We start from the raw sequence: 6002 nt of genomic DNA on the forward strand, positions 1-6002 counted from the left end.
TCTCTTTTTCCCGGAGTTTGGATTGCGATCCATCCTCACCAGCATGAAGCCCTCCAGATCAATTGACGAGTCCGGGTCTGCTTCTGTGAGCCAACTCTCAGTCAAACAGATAAGGCAGAATTGTCGGTAGTCCGAAAGGTATCGACTGCAGGCCCGCAGCCCATCCGCCTTCTTCCTTAAACTCTGGACGTTACCCAGCATAACCGATGGAAGTTGTCTGTAGGGTTGCCTCTTAATCCGCTCCCGGAGCCCCCATTTCCTTCCGCGTTTCCTTGCTTTAAAGTTCTTACTTTTGACACACTCGGGTGGCAACAGCGATGTGTCATTCAAGCAAGGACGCGTATGAGAGAATCTGAGATTCAACAGAAAATCACGAGTGTAGGTTGTGCGAGTTGCCTGGCCTCCATGTATGTTTAGGTTGTGGTCGGCTTCATGTCTAATAAGATCAACTAGAAAAGTGATCAAAATTATCAGTAAGATGACTGATTTCGACTTCATTCTGTAGCTTACACGGTACCAGTTCAGGAACTTAAATGGTTGTTATTTTGATTCACATAAAAGACATATAATAAAAAAACAAACAGTACAGGTTAAGAGGAGAAGCGCAACAGACTCGCGCATGGGCCACTGTAACACATTGTGTTACAGTATATTGTGAATTTGGTCATTGCTGCATGTAGTGTTGTTTGACACTTTAAGAGCAGAGTCGCCGCCACCTTATTTCAGCATGAATATATTTATATATGACAATCACAGCAATGTTGAGTATAGACCGTTTCATCGGGCGCACATGCGGTGACGCGATAAGAGTCTGGTCAGAACTTTACTTCCGGTTTCTGTTTGTTTAATGGTCTGACTAGTAGCTGAAACTGAACTCTTAAACAAATACCTCGTCGAAAATAACTAATGTTTTGCGTTCTTATGTAATCTACGTGTTGTTTATTTTGCTTGTTATATAAATAAACTACTTTAGAAGGACTTTGTTGTTATTTATTCTTCACAGAGTTTACCAGAAGTTACGTGATGACCACGAAAGCCGCTAGTTTATGTTGTTACTGCTGAAATGTCTATAATAGATAATACAGTATATTACATTAGTCCAGTCTGTAAATGTTCTGGTTGTGTAAGAATCTCTGCTTCTTCATTCTCAGGATCTTCTGGTCTGATAGTTGGAGTGGCTGTCGGACTGAGCGTCTTGTTTGTGATCATTTTCTTGGTTTTGCTGTACAAATACAAAAAAGGTTTGAATCTTCTGCCCTCACAGAAATCTATGATACATCAATGACACATTCGCAGAGCATGTCCAAACCTTAAAGGTGAAGTGTGTAATGTTAGTTTCTGTCTCCTATCATAGTTTAATGTACTTTTGTGTAAACACATTGTGGTGTTCTTGTAACCAGTTCAACCTGAACCACCTTTAAATGAGATTAAGTCAGGCGCTCTAAGAAGCACTTCCTGTTTTAGTTTTTTCACCACTATACCAACATTAGAACAAAATACAACCAAACAGAACATTTAGAAATAAATCAAAATGTTAAATGTACACCTTTAGGATTTAAATATGTGAAATTAAAAACAAACAAACAAAAAAGAATAAACAGGAGCAAGAAATGCTTCTAAACCAGTATTGTGTACAAAATCATGAAATAGTCTATAAAAATTGCTGTTTTTTAATAATAATAATTATAATTTGTTCCATTTATATTTACATTTTCTACAGCACTCAGAGCACTTTATATAAAGGGGGATTCTTCATAACCACCACCAATGTGCAGCATTCACTTTGTTTGTAAGACATTGGCAGATGGCAGTGTCATGTTAAAGTGTTTTGGAAGACCTGTTTAAAACAATCACTATTTTTCTTGATCCTGTTTGGTGTTGCATATTTACATTCAGGCTCAATTTACATACTTCACCTTAAATACAGCATAGTATTAAGCAAAAAGTTCTGTACTGTAAATAAAGAATCCTGTTGTCAAAGATTATGCTCTTAAATCAAACGTCAGTTTAATGTTTTATCTTTTTTTGGTCAAACTTAAAAGTAAATATTCCTAAAGCACGACTGTGTTGACTTCTGTAGGTAAAGTCTCTCAGTCTGCCTCAGCTGTCAGTCCACAGCAGAGCATCAGTCAGACATCAGATCAGAAACAAAGTGAAGATGTTTACACTCCACTGCAGTTCGGTCAGTCTACTACACTACATTATGATCACATGCATTTATAGGCATATGAACTATTTAACTTTATTTTACATTAAATATAAACATGTTAAACAATCTTATGAAGACTTTCTTCATAAGATATTAAGCTTTTATAGATGATCTATTGAAACATTTCATTATTGTATTCCTTCACTACAGTACATGCTGATATTTATGACTCTATTGGTGCAACAGATAATAAAGACAAAAACTCAGGTAACAAAGTGATGTCATTTAATAATGTTTAAATTATAAAAGTACATGGTTTCTTAAGGGTCAAATGATTTTCCTTCAGCAGGGACTTCCCAAGTGTTGGCCTGAGTGATGCCTATTCACCTTCAAGAAAAAGAAACTCAAGAGCAAATAACAATAAAAAGAGTAAAACTAAATTCTGAGAGGAGAAAACTCTTAATCATTTTTTTTATTCTTCATTGTAGACAATGTAAGTGAATCAGAGAGGAGATAAAGGTCACATCAACTAAAATAATAACTATTGAAAACAGCATATGTGAGCATCATTCTAAGAATAAAGTTAACTGTTGAATGATTTAAACTTATTTTAGTTATTTGCAATAACTTTTTTAGATGTTGCTTCTGGATCTGTTGATGTGACTTAAAAAACAAAGAAAGAGGATAAAAGATGGCAATACATTAACGAATGCTTAATATTATTAATACAAACCTTCATGTGCTTCAGAGTCAAATCGTGCGAATCTTTGATTCTCTAATAGCAAACGATTTTGTCATTATCAGCAGTGTAATGATTTCAGACAGACTGTAACGTGAATGGAAATATGAAAGTTATGAGAGAGTTAACTTTTTATAATCTTTTTATATGTTGACTTGATGTTTTATTGTTTAACAGGTGATATTCATATGATAGTTAGTTAGTTACAGTCATAACATTTGAAGAGTTTCGTTGCAAAACGAGATAACCACCGTTTTTTTTTTTTTTCAGAAATCTCGTTTTTTGGTTGTGCATTCCAATTAATTTCAATGCAACTGCAGTTGGTTTGTTTTGATTTAAACCTTCATAACTTTAAAAATACAGCTAAGTAGCACCATAAAACAAAATAATAACATGATAACATAACAATAAACATGTTTTGACAAAAATGTTAAAAAAAAATGTTATCTCATTTTGCAACGAAACTCTTCATTTGTTCTCAGCTCATGTACTGAAATGTCTGGATGGATTATTATCATTATGTCTTGATCTGAAAAGTTTAAAGATAACATGACTGTAAATATGTTAAAGGGATACTCCAGCCAAATATCAAAAGTATCCCATAATTTACTCACCATCAAGCAATTTGAGACGGATCATCTTTTTCTCTTTTCAAAGATTGGGGTCTTTTGGCTCGGCTTCGTTAGAAGAGTCAGCTCCTAAATGGCTCTTCATTAAGTATCACTCAGAGCTTTCTATTTAAGCCCAATTTACCAGTTGTGAGTGTTTTGTTAGTTGGTAGGCATTTTTTTATTCAGTATTACATAAAAGCCTCATTTTCATGAATTTCTTTATTACAAAAACACACCAACTCATGTAACGTTTTGTAGTTTACATTTTTCAAAGTGATCGTTGATTAGCTGTAACCACAAGCTGCCTTTTAACAAAAATTCATCACTTTTGTAACTAGAACTGGCGACTGGTCTGGCATGCTGGCCTCCATTACACATACATGAAACTGTCTCAAACGGCAATCGCAGAAAAAAAACTGAAAAAAAAGATTCATTCCATTTTCTCAATTTAAAAAAATTTGGGGTGGGTGGTTGCAGTCAGTATATTTGAGCTGCATTTAAACAAAAGTTTTTTATTTTACTTTAATAGTCTTTTTTGTTTAAATGTAGCTTAAATAAATTGACAGCAACCACTTACATTAAAAAATTTTAGTAAATTGAATGTATCTCTTTTTTTCAGTGAATGTAATTGACACAATGGCTTTAAACCTGTCAAATTTATTTGGCTGTGTGAACGACATCATTCACTTTGATAAGGCTTGTCTATATTTTGCATACAGTATATCTTTCGCTTCATAGCTCCATGTATGTAATTCATGTTAGTGTTTTGAAACGTCCTGGAAAAGCGAAAGCAGCATTATGGGAATAAATACCTTTGTTTAAACAGTGATCAAGAGGTCTAAAAATCTGAAATATTCTAATTATTGCTAATACTGCAGTCTAGCCAGTTCCTGTTCCCGTCTGTGGTTTTCCTCTGTTGTTTCCATGTCTTTGTTTTTTGATGGCTTACCAGTGTTTTTGGCCTCGGCATGTTTTTCGGACTTATGATTGTGGATTACTCTTTTATAAAGTTTGCATTTGGATCCCCATTCTTTTTGTCCTTGTATAGACTGTGATGAGGTCAAACGAGTTGCGTCAAAAAAGTGGGTTTTATTTCTTTATCTTTTAATTTGAATGTACTTCTACAGTTTTCAACAATAGAAGACATGCACTCTTTAATAAATGTAATTCAATAAATGCATTTCATTTATTGTCTTTGTCTTTTTGAGAAATTTTGGTTAACATTTTTATCCTTTTGAAGTAATTGATTTAAAAATATTATTAGAAATATTAAAGTAGCAGGGGTCATAGCGTGAAAATCTGACTTTTTCCCATGTTGAAGTGCTGTAATTGGGTCCATAGTGCTATCATCCTAGAAAATGTGAAAAAGAACCATCCAGTAACTTAGTTTTGGTAAATCATTCTCTGCAAGCATGTGAAAAATTAGGTTGATCAGATTTTGCCTGTTTTGTGACATAGGTAGCAGGGGCAGCGTTTGCATAATGCAGGGCATGGCAGTTGCCATACCCTAGCATTCAGACAAAAAACCAGAAATCAACAGCCTATAATAATGCTCATTAAAGATCATTTTAAATATTTTTAGTTGAATATATCTGAACATTGGTACATCACTAATAGAGATAATTTACACGTGTGTTCGACTTCATGCTATAACATAGGAACCAACAAGCGGATGACATCAAAGTGCCGCGAGAGCGTTTCGAAAGCTCACCCTCGCGGTACTTTGATGTCATCAGCCTGTCGTTCTTGCAGCGCAGCTTGAAGTCAAACACAATCTATAATAGTGGGATTCCCCCTGCAGGAGGTCTCATGATGACCGCTGCTTTTATAATCGTCATTTCACTTAAAGATTGTGTTCTTTACCTTTATTTTCGTGGTAAAACTTTACAATTAGGTTCATAAGTTAACATTAGTTAATGTATTACCTAACATTAACAAACCATAAGCAATACATTTGTTACAATATTTATTAATCTTTGTTAATGTTAGTTAATAGAAATTAAGCTTTTAATTGTTTGTTCATGTTCACATTGCATTAACTAACTATAACAAGATTTTAACAAAGTATTAGTAATTGTTGAAATTAACATTAACAAAGATTAATAAATGCTGTATAAGTGCAGTTCATAGTTAATGTTAAGTTAACTATTGTAGTTAACTAATGTTAACTTATGAACCTTATTGTAAAGTGTTACCATTTTCGCATTTAAATTTTTTTTGTTTTAACATGCAAACAGACTCATGGTTCTCCCCCACACTCGTGCTATGCATATTGTAGCGAAGTCGAAGTGAATTGTATTAATTATTTGCACGCATTTTTAAATATGGCCACTTGTGGAAAAAAGCTGCATGAAGACAAAAGGTAAGACTTGTTTTTGCATTTAGCCCTGTTTTAATAAGAGTATTATTTAGTGTTTTAGTCTTAGTTGGTTAACTTAGTTGTGCTCTATCACATAATTTAATAGTCTTTATTGTGTGTTTATTAAGTGTTTATTGGCGGACA

The 6002-nt window shown here is 33.9% G+C and overlaps 1 long non-coding RNA gene across 1 annotated transcript; it reads left to right on the plus strand.

Annotated features, from left to right (window-relative positions):
- The first annotated feature begins 1982 nt into the window (after positions 1-1982).
- Positions 1983-2816, plus strand: LOC141350902 (uncharacterized). Its single transcript, XR_012359001.1, has 3 exons — positions 1983-2182; positions 2360-2416; positions 2496-2816. It is a non-coding gene; the product is annotated as an uncharacterized lncRNA (long non-coding RNA).
- The last annotated feature ends 3186 nt before the right edge of the window (positions 2817-6002 follow it).

Source organism: Misgurnus anguillicaudatus, chromosome 19, assembly GCF_027580225.2.
Source record: "Misgurnus anguillicaudatus chromosome 19, ASM2758022v2, whole genome shotgun sequence".
In the NCBI taxonomy this organism is placed as follows: domain Eukaryota; kingdom Metazoa; phylum Chordata; class Actinopteri; order Cypriniformes; family Cobitidae; genus Misgurnus; species Misgurnus anguillicaudatus.